Source organism: Acinonyx jubatus, chromosome B3, assembly GCF_027475565.1.
Source record: "Acinonyx jubatus isolate Ajub_Pintada_27869175 chromosome B3, VMU_Ajub_asm_v1.0, whole genome shotgun sequence".
Taxonomy (NCBI): Eukaryota; Metazoa; Chordata; class Mammalia; order Carnivora; family Felidae; genus Acinonyx; species Acinonyx jubatus.
The window spans coordinates 143,409,716-143,426,562 of NC_069386.1; the positions used below are offsets into that span (position 1 = coordinate 143,409,716).

General features: G+C 64.0%; 1 long non-coding RNA gene across 1 annotated transcript; it reads left to right on the forward strand.

Annotated features, from left to right (window-relative positions):
* The first annotated feature begins 541 nt into the window (after window positions 1–541).
* On the forward strand, window positions 542–4,802 carry LOC113601485 (uncharacterized). Its single transcript, XR_003422800.2, has 3 exons — window positions 542–1,971; window positions 2,479–3,336; window positions 3,774–4,802. It is a non-coding gene; the product is annotated as an uncharacterized LOC113601485 (long non-coding RNA).
* The last annotated feature ends 12,045 nt before the right edge of the window (window positions 4,803–16,847 follow it).

Genomic DNA, 16,847 nt, shown 5'->3' on the forward strand with positions numbered 1-16,847 from the left:
CCACAGTAAATTAATAGCTAAAATGTGAATGTGAAGTCCTGAAAATGTTAACCCCAAGGCCCAAGTTACATAAATCATGTTTTGTTTAGTTCTTTCGAGGGCTGGTAGCTGCATACCTGTAGGAACTTGACCCAAATGGCCGAGTCTTCCACAGATTTGCCTAAGAGGGAATTAGCATGCTCTGCAACTCAAATATTTTTCGCCAACATAAATGCCTGTATTAAAGCAGTCAAGAATAAATATCCACACCTGCCATTGCAGTGTGGCGAGACTATAACAGGAATGCTGACGATAATGAGGCCAGACATCAGCCGAGCCCCACCACTGTTTGCAATTTTGTTAGCCTCGGGCCCTGCACAAGCTCCGTGATCCATTAAAAGTCAGGTGGGTGCCTCTCACCCTTCTGCAAATCCCCAGGGGGTTACGCCCAAGGCCGCTGACCCCAGTCCTTCCACAGCTCCCAATACTGTTCTCCTCCCTGAGTCGAGGCAAACCCAGATGCAGAAATGCAACCCTTTTCCTTGTTTCTTGAAACCCTCCTCCCAGAGCCCCTGTGTGGCAGCCGAGTCCACTAAGGTCTGGGGAAGAAGAAGGAGTTTGAAGTTCAGATGGTCAAATGCCTCACACGTCTAACCCCAGGATCCACCGAGCCCCCGTGTGTAGGGCCTTTCCCTGTGGTCAGAGCTCCTGCTTCCTTCCCGCCAAGCCTCGTCCAGCTGAGCCGAATGTCTCCCGTCCCTCCCATCCCTGTCTCTCTCTCCAGTCTTCTCCTCTGGCAGCTCTTTGGGCCTCCTCCCTGAACAAGGATGACGCCGGTGCGGGAGGTAACAAAATGGCCCTCGTACCTACTTCAGAAGAAGTCCGTAAGACGACACCTGGCCTCTGCCAGGTCCTGGCCGCCTCCGGCTTCCCTACATCACGGCGTTGAGCCCTGTCCCAGCTCTGGAGGCACGTGTACTGCTGTCAGCCCCGATCAAACGGGGACACTGAAGCTGGGAGAAACTGAGACACATGACCGAGATCACAAAGGCAGTGTGCAGCCAGGATCCAAAACGGGATTCTCCTGCCTGCGGACGCCGGGGGCAGGAGTCTGGATATTTAAAGATGCAGATTCCTGAGTATTTTTGCAGCACCCCCAGCACCACGGCAGCTGCTCCATCTGGCTCGGGGTCGCTCTGTGTTTAAGCACACCACACCAGGCTTGACTCAAAGGAGTGAGAGAGAGAGAGAGAGACAGTGTGTGTGCACGCGCGCGAGTGTGCATGTGCATGTATGTGAAAGTGTGTGCATATGTGTTGTGTGTGTGCGTGTGTCCATGAACACTGAGGTCTGGGGACTGAGGTCCCTACGCTCGCCCCCACCTCGGTGGCTATGTCACTCCTCTCAGGCAGCCCAAGGGGGAGGCGGGCCCCCCACAAGCCGCACCCCTGCTGAGTGACTCTCCCCTCGACAATGAGACGGGCCGGTCTCAGAGGTGATCTGGGTTTGTGCCCTCCCTAGGACTGTAGGCACGCCACCAAGGCTGGGATGGCACTAACCCCCATCCCTCAGGTTGTGGGAGGGGGAGACGGATGAGTCTGAAACAGTAAGTATGGCTTTGGAACCAACTTGGCTCTTCTGATGACAACGTGCCTTGTTCCAGATGGTTCCTGTGCATGTTCTCCTTCGTTAGCATGCTAATTTATTCTGACTCATCGCGAAACTGCTGCAGGCGGGGCTGGCGCACACCTCAATGCCACAGCAAGACCCGGGGGCCCGTGATTCCCAGCTGGAACAGGAGCCCTCCCTGGGGGCTGTCACCAACACCGGGTATATAGAGAACAGTTGGGGACGAGGCTTCAGTGGCAGCCTGAGCAGGCTGTAATTTCCCCTCCGGTGGCCCTGACATTCTGCGACAGGATCGGGAGGGCAAGACTGGAGACACAGGCTCTGCGAACGTTCAGGCCAGAAAGTTCCGGATAGCGCACAAATGTAAGTTCAAACATAACGGAGGCATCTGAAACAAAGACCCGAAGCAGAGTCGGGAACCTGACATCTCTCGTCCGTCAGCGCGGGCGAGAGTCGGGCAGGGCAGAACCTCCAGGTGTGGGCCCAGGCCCCGGGGTGACACCTTTGTCCTCTGGTCCCGGGGGGTGCCGTTCACCAAGGCCCCTGCACTGGGACACGCGGGAGTGCCACCACAGACCCCCACTTCCCACTGTGCAGGCCACAGCTCAGCCCAGAGACATTTCCTGGTCACCAGGATTGGCCCAGACTCTGCAAGGGGCACCCGGGGACGCGGTGTGACCTCCCAGAGCAGCCCTGCAGCTGTGAAGTCCGGGCAAACAGCTGGCCTCGAGCAGGACAGCCCTCGGCCCGGGAACCAGGCCCCCAGCAGTCAGCTGACCCGGGACAAGCCTTCCCTGCCTTGCCCCCACCGCACCCTGGGCACTGCTGGGATTGTCCCCAGGGCTGGCTTGTCCCCTCACCCCATCCCAGGGTCGGCTTCTGGGACACCCAGCCTACTGTCCCGTCCTACTGGGCAAAACTCACCGACATGGCCACCCTGACCGCTTGGGCCTGGAAAACAGGTATCCATTCAATCCTGGCCCAGGTTCCCAGGTAAAACCCCATGTCCCCCACGGCTGGCTTCCTGCCCAGACCTCCCCAGGTCCCCTCCCACCAAGGGCTGCTGGCTGCCCTCCTCGACCTTGGGGCTCCCTGCCCCTCAGCCCTCCGTGGCAAGGAGTTCCCGGCCCCCTGGGAGACAGAGTGACAAAGTTGCCAGGGCACAGTGAGCAGGCTTCTGGAATCCCCCAGAGCTCCATCGCACTGTCTACAGTTTCCTGGCAGTGGGAAGGGCCCCTTCCGTGAGGGGGAGGGAGTCTGAACCTGGCGCTGGGGGCCCCCCCAGCGGGGCCGCCCTCGGTGCTGGTGAGGACTCTGGAAGGTGAGCACGGAACAGGTCCTGAGACACCCGCCCCCTCCTGGGAACGTGATGGAGGCAGAGGGCCGTGTGTGGGGAGGACCCAGGGACCAGGATGCCCGGGGCGGACAGAGGCCAGAGCCCGTTGGCGTCCTGGGTACTTGGTGACCCTTGAGGCCCGGCCCCGCCTGCACTTCCTGCTGGGAACAAGCACGTCCAATCAGGCCACGCTGCAGGGCGGCCGCTCGCTCGGGTCTGTCACCAGCCACTGGCATCCCTCGGGAGAACCCCCACCACCCGGGCCGTAGGAGCGGCCTGCCCTCGGCTCCAGGAAAAAAGGAGACGGACGGACAAGCAGGAGGCTGTGCTGTACCCTGTTCTGTCCACGGCACCCACACAGAACAGCGTCCCTCCTCCGGAAAACAGGCGTGGTAGGCGGAGGGAGCGTGACCATCCACCCCCGCTGGCCGGGGACAGTCCCAGGCGCGTCTGGGGCCCTTAGTAGTTGTTAGAAGCACCACTGTCCCCCCGCTGTCCTGCCTGCACAGGACACCGTCTCCCAGCTCCGGGCGAGCAGCCGAAGGCTTAGTGCGGGAGGAAGGCGGGGGAGGCGGGAAGCAGCCTGGCTGGGGTGGCGGACTGGGCGGGACCCCCGTGCAAGGTGATTTCCGAAGCTCAGAGGCTTGGACCTCGGGGCCCGGGAGGGAGCCACGGAAGGGGCAACACGCAACATAATCAGCAAGGTCTTCCCGTGGGACCCACCAGCCAGCCACGGGGATACCTCCTCCTTGCGGGGGAGGGGGGGGCTGTCACGTCGTGAGGGTCACCTGTCCTCACCCCGGCCGCTGCACCCCCAACTCTCTGGCAGGAATCCGCGTTACCGCTCGGTTAACGCGTGTTAAGCAGAGCACAGGCACTAGACGAGGAGCCACGGCCACTGACCGGCCACAGAGGAAGTGAAGTAGGGACGTCTGCACTCACAGGTGCCGGAGGAAGTGCCAGGACACGGGGAGACCGTTGACCACAAGGCTTCCGGGAGTCAGGTCGGGGCTCTGTGGCTGCCACCCGGGCGCTGTGCTGGCGGGAGGGGCTCGCATGTACGGCCCCCAGGCCGCACGGCCGAAGCCTGAAGTTCCGCCCCTTCCTGGAGGGATTTGGGGAGAGAGGCACCACCCCCCGTCTTTGCCCCGGGAGCGCACTCACCGGGGCGCAGCTGGTCGCCCGCAGGTGGACGTGGGCGTCGAAGCCCCTGGTCCTCGGGCGGGAGCCAGCCCGGCACCTGCCGCCCCACGTGCAGGCAGATGGGGGCAGGGCTTCCTTCCTGCTCTTGTCTCAGGCACGTGCCACAGGCTGGCCCACAGAAGTCCGGATTGTTCCACGGTGACCCGGGCCACGTGGGGACTTCACCGTGCGGCCCGTGGTGCCTGCCAGAGGGTGGGGGATGGGCCCCATTAGGAGGCTGACCTCCCCGCGGGGCTGTGTGTCCGGGGGTCTGGCGGCCTGGGACTTGTCAGGACATCCCTCCTTGTCCCCCAGCTGCTAAGAGAGACGTGGCAGGCTCAGGGGCCTTTGTGGGTGCGGAGGAAAGGACTCATGGTGGAGTGCCCCCAGCTCCACGCGGCACAAAAGCGGACCCCACGGATGGTCTCCGGTGACCAGGGGCGTCCCTGGAGCCGGACAGGGGGGGCCGATGGGAATTCGGTGCAGGCCACTGCCGGGGCCCCTGTGGGCCGTGGGGGCCTGACTGTGGGACACTGCTTGCCGAGGTGGCCCAGCTGCCCGGGGTGGAGGGCGTTGTCCCGGCCACCGTGCCATCGGCCCGGCTGTGCCCACTCTGCTCCATCACCAAGCAGGTGCACCGTGTGCCCTTCAGGAACCTGCTGCCGCCCCTGGGGCCTCCTCCTCCGGTCCAGCCGGAAGGGGCCCAGTTCACAGATGGCCCTATGTGGTCTCCGGCTGTGCCAGAGTCAGCGAGGGTCCCCACCTGTTGCCTGCTCCGCAGAGCCCCACGGGGCCTGTTACCCGTCTGCGGACCCAGCGCCCTGTCTCCGGTCTGCTCCCGCCACAGCCCGCACGGCCCCCAGGGTCTGCGGGCCCCTGAAAGCCTCCAGCAACACCACACGAGATCCTCGAAAGCCCATTTAAAGCTCATGGTAATTACTTCCAGGGGGTTTATAGCCCCAAAGAGTCGCGCAGCCACGCCCCGCCGTCCAGGAAGGCGATATTTCACCATCAAGGACGCGACCCTGGGTATTTACAGACGGTAATGAGACTGTCCACTGCTCGATGTTGCCATAAATAAGCAGGAAAGTGCTGAGTTTCACGCAATTCTCCCTGATTGCCTGGAAGGCGTCATTATTTTAATAAAAAAACTAATCAGCCAGCCTCCCCAGATCTCAGGCTCGGTGTTAATTACAGAGGGGCTGGCGGGCGGGAGCAGCGCGTCGACTGTCACGGGGGTGGGGGCTCTCTCATGTTGAAAGGGGGGAATTCAAAGAAAGAGGAAGAGTGTGCTCACCTCCAAAGTAGTGGTGACGATGCAGGATGTCCTTGTGACCCCCGGCACGGACACCATTACCCCCACAGGGGGTTCAAGGCAGCCACACGCCTTTCTCCACGCCATGGTCCCCCGGGGTAGCCGGAGAGGGCCCCGCGGAGCCGTGTGGGCCAATTCCACGGGAGCAAAGTGCCCAGCTGGGCTCCTCAGAAAGTGCAGGGGAGGGGGGAGACTTGGTTGTCAGGCTTCCTTCCCTTTTTCACTCCCCTCTGTGCTCTGCCCTGCTCTTCCCCCTGCTGGGAGCACAGGTGCGATGCTGGAGGTGCAGCAGCCCTCTTGCGACCATGAGGCTGTAAGCAGGACAAAAGCTGCTTCGGGGACCGCTGAACAGAAAGACGGAAGGCATCTGTGAGCCGGGTTTGGAGGCCGCCGGCTCTACTCCATGCTTCTCGTGACACAAGAGACATAAAGCCCGTTTCATGAAACCGTTGTAAGTTGGGTTTTATTTAATCCCTAAGCAGTGTGTCCAAAAATAATTGTTACTAAAAACAAAAACAAAAACAAACAAACAAGAAAACGGGGTATCTGGGTGGCTCAGTCAGTTAAGTGTCCGACTTCAGCTCAGGTCATGATCTCACGGTCTGTGGATGGGTTCAAGCCCCGCACTGGGCTCTGTACTGATAGCTCAGAGTCTGGAGCCTGCTTCAGATTCTGTCTCTCTCTCTCTCTCAAACATAAACATTTAAGAAAATAATAAGGCCACTGGAGAAGTCTTAAGTGGACTCATTTGTAACTGCACCGCTCCAGGTACCTGGACCCCGCGTCTTCCTGGGCACACGGAGGTCGGGGGCGGGCCTGGCCGTCTGACTTGGCTGGGCCGGTGACGTCGGGCAGAAGTGATGTGTCACTTCTGGGAGGCACACTGAGTCGTCAGTCTCTCTCTTGTCCTGTTTCGACCAACGTGAGAACATGTGCTGCGCAGAAGTCCCCCCTGAGCCCTGCTGGGAGGGCAGCCGACCCGGGACCCTCTCGGGCTGTGGGAGGGTGAGGGCTCAGCTCTCCGAGTCCCTGGGGCTCGGGGTCCGCTTGTCAGCCTCTCCCGACTAACACAAGCAGAGGCCCCGTGTCAGAGAAGTTCGCGGGGAAAGGTAAGGGCTCTTCCTCCTGAAAAGTGAAGCCAGAGGAAAGTTTTCTGTTGAGCAGAGGCCGAGGCTTTCACAGCAGCTCTGCCCTGAGTTTCCGAAGGAACAAAGAATTGCACCCTCTGATTCCCGTTACTAATTTTTCCCAGTGCAAGTATTTGGTGGCAGGGCACGCCCCGTGGCCCGCCGCTGGCCCTCACCACAGGCCTGTGTCCCGCTGTCCCCGGAGGCGTCTTCCCCCGCCCCCCCCCACCCCCACCGGGCACCACCGCAGCTCCTGGACAGGAGCCCGCAGGGGCCGGTGCGTCCAGGCTCTTCCCGATATCTGGGCCGTCCCTGACTGCGTCTTCGTCGACCCCAGGAATCTCCACACGTCCCTGCGTCGGGGTCACACTGCATGTTAACGGGGTCCCCAGATCCGGCCACCGATGAGAGACCGACCGGGAAGGGCGGGGGGGAGAGGGATGGCCTCACAGGCGCCCTGAGCCCTGTCCTTTCCCGGGGGTCCCGGGGCTCCAGAGGAGGTCCCAGCCCCCCCGCCCAATTTGCAGACCACTTACGTCTTTTCCAGTTAGCGGGCCCCCCACTGACAGCCAGGGCCAGGCCGCAGCCACACGGAGCCTTCGAGGGACCAGCTGATGGAACTGGTGGCAGAAAATCTACTTGTAATAAAACTGTTCATAAAAGTGAAATGTCATTCAAAGGCTCCGTGTCCACGGGGAAACAGTTTTTATGTCCCCGTGTGTCTCAGAGAGCAGACATCTCTCCGCTCACCGTCCGCCGGGGACCAGCATGGGGTGTGGGGCCCAGGGTCTTTGCAGGGACCCTGCCTGGTGGGGGGGTCTCTGGGAAGCGGCTGTTTAGACAGAAGGCCCAATGCCTCTGCTCCCCTGCCCTCCCCCACCGGCAGCAGTGGGCCCCAGCGGGATGGGACCCAAACAGCAGGCCAGGGGCGGGCAGGGGACAGAGGAGCTAATTTCTCGACGACTCTGGACTCGGCGGGTCTGATGGCACCGGGTAGGCGGGGAGGCCCCTGGCCACGGGTGAGGTGGCCCTGACACAGCACAGAGGGACACCCATGTGGCTGCGCTGGTGGCACCCGAGGCTGGAGATGTCACGAGTCTTCCTAACTCACGTGGCCAGGACGCCGAGTGGCTTCCCGTGCGGCCCGGGTGTCCTCACGGCGTGGAAGCCGGACTCCGGGGCGGAAGGTGACCTTGGGGCCCAGATGTCCCACAGCGTCACCTCCCCCGTGTTCTGTTCACCTGCCCAGACCCACCAGGACCCACGGAGACTGGCCCCATTCAGGGAGGGAAAGGAGGCTTCCAGGTGGGCGCGGGGAGCACATTTGCGGGCTTGGGGGAGCCAGAGACACCCCCCCAGCTGTGTCTCTATCTCCCTGTCTCCCTGCATGTGTCTCTCTGTCTGCATCTGCATCTCTGTTCTCTGTCTCTGTGTCTCTCTTCATGTTTCTCTCTGTCTCTGTCTCTCTGTCTCTGTCTCTTTCTCTGTCTCTCTCTCGGTCTCTGTCCCTCTGACTCTCTCTGTCTCTCTCTCTCTCATCTCTCGCCCCCCCCCCACCCCCCGGGAAGAGCCAGCTGTCACAGCCGTCACATCACAGGCAGTCCTGGGGAGAAGCCCACATGACAAGGAACCCGTGTCCCCGGCCCACAGCCACGGGGATCGTGAGGCCACCAGAAGGCACGTGAGGGAGCGTGGAAGGGGGCGCCCGGTCGAGCCCCGGCCGCAGGCTGCGAGGCCCCGGGCCCGAGGCTGTGCCCCGGATTCCTGAGCGTGGACCCGCAAGGCGGCGTGGGTGTGGTCTTCAGCGGCGGAGCGCGGGGTCGGGGTCCCAGCAGCAGGAACCACCACCCCCTGACGGTCTGGGGGCAGCAGGGAGCACTCACCATTGTTGAAAAAGTCTGTGTTGTTCAGACTTAAGGTGGCTGACACACCGGGGGTGTCCTCCCGCCGGCCCAGGTGCGAGGGCGGGGGGTGTGGGGAATGCGAGACAAGCCCGGGAGCGAGGCCGGTGACCCTGGGGGGTGGGGGGGGGGGCGCGAGGAGCCCCCTGCTCAGCTGCTCGCCCCGGGGCAGGGGGGGGGGGGTGCATTCCACCGCTCACAGCTAGACACGCATGCAGGTCCCACGGGTATGCACAGACCGGCCCCACCGCCACCCACCCCCCGCCCTCATGCAGCCTCCCCGTCGTCCACGGGCCCTGTGGGTGGCCCCCCGAGGTCCCCGAATGTCAGCCAGCTGGAGGTCAGGGTGGCACAGGAGGGCAGGTGGGGGCCCTGCTGGGGAGCCAGAGCTCCCTGGGGGCCCCTGAGTTTGGAGGTGGGAAGGCCCCATAGCCGCTCTGTCCTCAACACTGTCGCCCCCTCCACGGTGAGGGGAGACCCCAGAAGAGGGGGCCACCTCCATCCCACTCCCCTCTTGTGTGTGACCGTCCCCGCAGCCCCGGCTGTGCCTCCTCCTTCCGAAAGGTCCTCAGTGGGGGGCTAACAGCCGCGACTAGGGGGGCCAGGGCGCTGCGCCGGACGCTCACGCAGACCCCCCAACTCAGCCCCGGCGGCCCCCACGGCCCCCGCCACGCCGCCCCTGCAGGCCACGCCACGGACTCCAGGCCAGGGCCAGAGGAGGCCCCCGCAGCATCCCTGCACGGCTCCGGCAGCCCAGCCACCGGGGCGTCTCCTGTCCCTCACACCACAGGCCAGGCGGGACCCCCCGGGAAACAGCGCCGAGGGCGCTCCGCCAGGCCCGCCAGCGCGGACCCGGTGTCCCGCTGCGGCTCAGAGATGGCTTGGAGACACCCGCTCTGCGCCGCCGCCCCCGCGTGGGGGACCGAGCATCAGGCCCGCCCACCCCGGAAGTCTGCTCCCCCGGCCCCGCCCACAGCGCCCCTACAAGCCCTGCCCACCACAGACGCCCAAACCACGTGGGGGCGTCCGCGTTTGCTGCCCTGAGCCTTGACCCGCAAGCCCGCGTGCGCTGGGTCCCCACCGCCCTGCTCTCTCCTCAAAGGGGAAACGTCTGCAGAGATGAACACCACAGGCGGGCCGCCAGCCCCAGCACGGGCATCCGTGGGCCGGTGGGCCGGCCCGAGACCCGCGGGAACCCCGAGCCCCCTGCACCAGGCCTGCCAGGCCGTCCTGGGCACACGGCCGGGGCCGGCCGGGCAGAAGAACCCGATTCCTGCCCGCCCCAGCCCCAGGCCTCACCTGGCGGTGTTCGAGCCCCGCCCGACGGCCCCGACCGTCCGCTCTCCAATATGCTCTCCTTCCCGGCTAATCCAGCTGGAGACTTTCAACCTCGTTGTCATTTACAAGGCAGCTGGAGCACAGGATATTTTTAATAAAAATTAGGTACAAGCAGATACAGGGGATTAATAGTTGTATTATGATTTTATAGTTCTCCATATACAGCGGCATGGAAAAGACAATCAGAGAGCAGAGCCATTTCAGGCAGATAAAATGGGGCATTTATTTTTAATGGAAAGAGAATTTCAGGACTCACCCAGCCGTGGAGAGAGCTGCTGATGGCCCTCACCGGGTGAAACAAAGAGGAGGCTGGGGGTGTGGCGGCCTCTCCGGAGACGCCCCTCCGGGTAGGGGGAGAGCCCCCCGCTTTGCGGAGCACAGGAGGGAGTCGCCAGGTGGGGCTCTTCAGCCCCAAATCAGAGGGATCAGAGGGAATGGAGCCCTGCAGGCTAAGCCTCTCTCAGCCTCAGTGTCCCCTTCGGCCCAGCAAGGACCAGGTGAGCTTTTCGGAAAAGTGGGTGCCCCTCAGAGCCCAAGGGAGGTTGACATCGAAGCTGCCACCCACAATCACCTCTGCTCTTTGCTGGGGGAGCCAGCACATATTGGGCACCTACTGTTCTCCCCAGACTCACAGCCGGGCCTTAAATTCACCCCACCCTGCTGGCCGCCTGGGCCTGCCTCAGCCAGGGGTCTGGCCCCAGCTCAGGCCTGGGGACAGCTTTCCCCCGAGCTCCCTCAGCAGAAGCCACGTCTCTCCAGGAACCACCAGGAGGCTTCAAAGCTCAGAGCTCGGGTTGGAAGGGATCCAGCGGGAGCCCACAGCAGCCAGGAGGCCCCACGGCAGCACAGGAGGCAGCAGCTGGCCCGGTGGGGGGCAGCAAGGGGGAGGAGCTTTGCAGACCCAGGGCTAGAAGGGGGGACAAGAGTGCCTGTCACCACCTTCCCACCTGGTCCGTCCCGAAGCCCGAGGGGAGCAGCCCTTACAGGAAGAGATTGTGTGGATGGGGACCGGCCTTCCCCGGCCACAAGGCTGCTGACCGCTGGCCACCTCTACCCAACCCCTGGCCTTCCACAGAGCTCCACCGCCCACCCAGGGCCTCTCTTCAAGCCCACGAGGTGAGCAACGGGCAGAGCTCACGGGACACCCAGGCCAAGCTGGTCCCCACCGTCCCATAGCCACTGCCTGATGGGACACGGGACGGCCTCCAAAGACGGGCTGGGGGTCAGCTCGGTGGCACCTCTCCAGGATGCGCTGTGGTCCGGGAATCCGGGGATGGGAAGGAGCAGGGCCCCTCCGTACTTACCCTGAGGAGCCTCACCGTCTGGTCCTGAGACCAGTCGACCGACTGACCTCAGAGTCCGCAAGGACTTGCCCGCGGCAGCCGAGCACCCCGGGGCCCCCCAGGCAGCTGTCCCCGCACCGCCACCAGCCCAAAGGGTACCCGGCCAGTCTTAGAACCCGCCTCCCGGGACGCGGATGAAACTGAGCCCACAAAGCTCAGATCACAACAACTGACTCAGCTGGGAGCGGGGCCCCCAACACTGGGAACCGCCAGGGCGCACAGGGCGGAGGGCATCGGTGGGAGGGGGGCCATGGAGGGAGGAAGCCTCCACCGATCGATCCAGGAGAACAGAGGAAACTTCGCACGGGCGCCAGCAGAGGCCCCCCAACTCCGGGGCCCTCCGGAATGGGGAGGCGGGTGTGGAGCGCCCACTTTCTAAATCACACAAATTAATTTAGAAATCAGAGCGGCTCCCGCAGCTCGACTGCAGATTTCAAAACAGCTTAACAAATTACCAGACCCCCTTTAAGAAGACAAATTATGCCGGCTCCTCCGCCTGCCTGGTTAATTATGCATGCACTTTTGTGAGGCCTCGTTAAATATTCACCAGCCACGGGTCTGCACTTGTGACTCACAGCCTCATTTCTATGCGGGGCCCGGGCACTTGTGCCCCACTAGCCCTGGGGCCCCAGGCCCCACGGAGGCCCCCACTCCCTGACCGCGAGGCCCGTGGGGAACAGCGTCCAGCCAGAGGCCTCGGCCCTTCCCAGGCCCCCCCACACCTCCCCACGCTCCACGTCTGTGTCCCCCCAGAGCAGACAGGGCCTCCTGCCTGCAGTGCCGTCTTCCTCACCCTGAGTACTCAGGGGAGGCCCCAGAGCACGTCCCCACCATCCAGTGACGCCTTCCCTGGGGATGGCCGTGGCCCCTGCCTCCACGGGCAGCTGGAGCCCCTGCGCCGGCCTCGCTTGAGAACCTTTGAATCACAGGCCCTCAGAGCCAGAGGCGCCCCCAGCTGCCACCAAAACGGCCTGCCCTGGACAGACCGGAAAGAGGAGGCCCCCCAGGACAGCCCGTCCCAGCCGCGCCCCACCCTCCCTGCCCCAGTCCCGGGCTCCCGTGACTCAGACGGGGTGAGACCGTCCCCCAGGCGTCCCTCACAGGTGTCCCGCCTGGTCAAGTCCACATCAACAGGACGGCGGCTCTCGTCCACTGGCACCCACTCGTCCCCACGGGACTGGGGGGCGCAACGTGACCTGCTCTTGGCCTCGAGTACCCGCGGGCCCCACGCTCACAGAGGGAAGGCGGGCCCTGCTGTGCACACACCCACACACGCCCGCGTGCACACACCCATGCGCACGGGCACGCACGAGTCCACCTGCTGCTCCTATACGCGGAAGCCCCAGAAGCCACTGACAGAAGCGCCATCTTGTGGCTCCCGTGTGGGGCCCAGGTGGGGAGCCACGGACCAGCGGGGGTCATCTGCTCACGTCCAGAGGAGCTGAGGCCAAGAGAGGGAGGGGGACTCATTCAGGGACTCCAGCGAGCTGGCAGCCAGCCTGCACCAGGCTCCCCTGAGGGCTGGACCAAGCAGATCATGCAGGGGCAGGGGCCCCAGCAGGTTTCCTGTACCTGCCACACGGGGGCGCCAGCAGGGCCTGTATCCCCGCCACACACGGGGGGGGGGGGGGGGGGCCCCACAGCCCGGCCTCAGGATGGTTGGGCCCAGGCCTGTCTTCCCTCCCTCTGCTGCCACCCTGCCCCCAGCCCTCCCCGGGCACCTGCGCCTGAGCTGGGGACAAGCCACGCCCCCTGGGGCCCGCCCACGCGCGCCTCCACCGCAGTGCACCTCCGGGAGGCCGGAGCACCCGCGGTCAGATCGGACAGCCTTGGCTTTCTCTGCAAGGAAAAGACACGGTAATTCTCTCCGGAGGGAGGCGCGGGCCTGGCGTGGGGGTGCCGGAGAGCCACAGCGCGCCTTTGCGCTCACTTTGGAAACTGTCAGTTCAGCAGTCTGGCTAACTACCTGCTCGGCGGTGGCCTTAAAACTGTCCACGCTCATAAATCACCCCAGGATTTAAATAAGCGCTGGTGGCAGGTAATTTTTCAGAACTCCCCCACACTCACGCCCAGGACCGCGGGTGGAGTGGACAGAAAACGAATTAAGACAGGGCTGAGAGCGGAGGTGCGCGTGAAGGAAGCGGGGTGCCTTGTGTGCACAGCAGGGGGGCCTTGGGAGACCGAGGAGGCCGTCCCTCCAGGCTCTTCCCTGCCGAGCACCCCCCCCCCACACACACACACACAGCCGAGAGGCCACCAGCTCGCAGCCTGCCCACAAAGAGCTCTTAACGCGGGTCTGTCCCGATGGTGGGGCACCCTCCTCCCTCTGGATTGTCTGGCCGATGGCAGGAAGCCTTTACTTAAGGCAAGGAAGTGCCGAGGGGATCAGGCGCTGAGCAGAGAAGTGGGCTCCCACCGGGTGCCTCCTCTGCCCCTGCACAAGCCGCAGGGCATTGGTCCCAAGAGAGTAGCCAAGACTGGGAAGCGAGAGAATCAAATGTCTCCTCGGGACATTTTCCAAGACCATCCCTCCCCCCCAAAGCAGAAGGAGTGTGGCCCTCCATGTCTGCCCCGCTGCTCTGATGCTCACTCATTCATTCAACAGACTCTCAGACCCCTGCCTGAGGCCAGAGTCTACACTCTGTGATCTGAAGTCAGGACTCCATGTAAGCTGGGAGTGGGCTGGGATGTGGGCTCGTGTGAGCCTAGGACCAGGGCTCAGTGTGTGCTGGGACCAGGGCTCAGTGTGGGCTGGGACCAGGGCTCAGTGTATGCTGGGACCAGGGGTCAGTGTGGGCTGGGACCAGGGCTCAGTGTGTGCTAGGACCAGGGGTCAGTGTGGGCTGGGACCAGGGCTCAGTGTATGCTGGGACCAGGGCTCAGTGTATGCTGGGACCAGGGGTCAGTGTGGGTTGGGACCAGAGCTCAGTATATGCTGGGACCAGGGTTCAGTGTGTGTTGGGACCAGGGGTCAGTGTGGGCTGGGATCAGGGGTCAGTGTGTGCTGGGACCAGGGGTCAGTGTGTGCTGGGATCAGGGGTCAGTATGGGCTGGGATCAGGGCTCGGTGTGGGGCTCAGTCAAAAGTCTGTGGCACAGGCTCAGAGAGGGGGTCTGACAATGCTTAGGTCTCACAGCTGGTGACAGGAGTACTGGCGGACCCCTCTGTGCTGCTGTCCGCCACCTGAGGACAGTGGAGCCTGGTGGAACCTGCCATCTGACCACCACGGGTCATCCCTTCCCCCTCTCGGCCCCAAGGGTTTGCAGATCCCGAGGAAGGCAAAAGCCGCCCACCTGCCTGTATCCTGTGTCTGGAGTGTGGGTCCTTCTGAGCTCCCTGGACACTGGCTGATGGAAGGGCCGGCAAGAGCTCACTGACCACATGGGAGGATTCTGGTGGACACCAAGGCTGTGGCCGCCACCGGAGGTCACTCCTCCAGGAAGGGCCCCTCCCCGTTGCCCAGATGGAGAAGGCCCCCTGCTGGGTCCAGGCTGCCCTGGAGTGGGGAAGAGATTGGGGGTCCTCCTGACTCCCCAGTCTGGAGCTTTTTCCCAGGGCGGCCTCGAGGCACCTGTCCCAGCAGGAGCGCCCCATGCTTCCCATCTGCTGCCGGGCACTCTTGGGAGGGTGGTCTGTGACCCTATGACACAGCACCCACCCTGCTCCTCCAGGGCAAGACCGTGAGAAGGGTGCCGGGCCCTTACCCAGGATGCATCTGGCCCCCAGCATGGCAAAGAAAGATGGGGGCGGTGCAACCCTGAGGCCGGACCCCATGGGGACACACTGCATGCGGCCCCCACTGGACACCAGGACCGACGGCCGGGCCCCTGGAGCCTGGGACCCACTCCCCTTGCCCGTGGGCCTCCCGTAGGGCCCCTGCCTGCACACCGTTCCCTCCAGGCCCAGCCAGGTGACTCTGGTCACACATGGGCAAGAGGGCCAGCCGAGGATGGGGTGCCCCTGAGGAGGGCTGTGATTCCCCAGGGGTTCCCGAGACCCCGAGCACACTGCCTGCCGTGGCCTGTGAAACCACGCTCCTGGTGGGGCCTGCCTTCGGGAAGTGGGCTGCCCTCATGGGCTCCCCCCGGGACTGGAGGCTGCTGGGCCTTCGTGACACTGAAGGGCCCTGTGGCAGGAGCCCAGCGCTGCCAGCCCCTGCGTCCCTCCAGCAGCCTAGGACACGGCTGCCTCCTGGCCGGTCCTCCAACGCCACCTGGTGGCCCGTCTGCCCGCGTCAGGGGCCTCCTCCAGCCTCTCCTGGGTGACCTGGGACAACCGGCTGGGGCCTCACCTGGCCGGACGCCCCGAGCAGAGGTCGATGTCCAGGGGTGTCCGGCCCCCCCGTCCCGGCTGGGGCGGCGGATCCCAGTCTGAGTGTTTTGCTGGAGCGGCACCCTTGGTCTTGAAAAGGGGTTTTGCTCATCAGAAGGAACTCCATCCCCTGAGGGGAAAGGCAATAAAAAGCAAATAAATGCAAGAAATTAGAGCTGGCCCAGGCCGAGAGGGGCCCGTCCTGATTGCTAATCAAATTCCCATTCCTGAAGATCTTTAAAATCCTTCCTGTGCCGTGTTATTGTCTCCAAAGAGCTGTTATCACTCGTATAAAAAAAACTTATAAAAAATTCTAATCAACACTGGGTCTTAAACCGCAGCGCCCCTCACCCGGCACGGCAGCGTCGGCGAGGATGTTTATGAGGCATTTCATGCCTCCGGCTGCCCCCTCAGCCTCGCAGCTTCCGTCGCCCATCAAAGTGATAAAGGTGGTGTTTTGTGACTCAAAAGTTATTTATTAACACCCAGTGTTTCCCACAGGAGTCTCTCGGGCAGTGAGGGCGGGCCTCCCTGACAGGCTGGAGAGCTGTCACCAGGCGGCCCCGCTCCCCCGTCACTCCCTGCTCCCCCAGGCCACCTGGAAAGGCTGCGACACAGCCTGAGCAGCACAGCAGGCGCCGCCCGAAGAGCCTTCGCACCCGTCGCACACCCGGACACAGCCGTGAGCCCTTGGGCCCCCCGCAGGCGAGCCGGCGGGGAGCTCAGAGCGGGACCCAGCGCCCCGCGGGACCTTGCCTGCTCACCCCATCTCAGACCTCGGTTTCCTCGTGTGCTGACTCACAGCACAGACCCGGCAGCCTGCTCCCCTGAACACAGGCCTGGGGCCACCCACCCCCCACAGGGCACCCTTGTGGCTGGGGCCAGGCTCTCGTCCCCACTGCTTCCTGACCTTCCCGCCAGGTGCCAGAGGGCCCGGGGTGATGGAGGGCCCTCGCCGGGGGACACAGCCGGCAGCAGTCCACCCCCGTGGCAGCCATCGGCAGCCTGAGGGGACCGGCCGGGGGCCAAGGGAGCAGTGTCCCCGCTGCCCTCTGCGGCTCCCGCCCTCCGCAGCCCTGCCCCCGCTGTGGGTCCACTCTGGCCCGCACAGGCTTGCAGGGTCCCCAACCCGGGCGGTATGGAGGCTGTGGGAAGACCCCACCCCGGCCCCGGCCGCGGAAGAAGGCCCGGGGGCCTGCACTCAGGGCCAGGCCAGGCCGTGCCCCCTGTGCGGGGAGGACCGCCTTGTTGGGGCCTCTGGCCGTCAGCAGATCCTCATCTCAGCCTCTGAAGGGCCCCTCCTCCCTCAGCGGGGCCTGCAGGGGGCCTTCCCAAGGAGCCTTCTTGCCCCCATCCAGGAGTGCCCCCTGAGGCGGGGGGCAGATG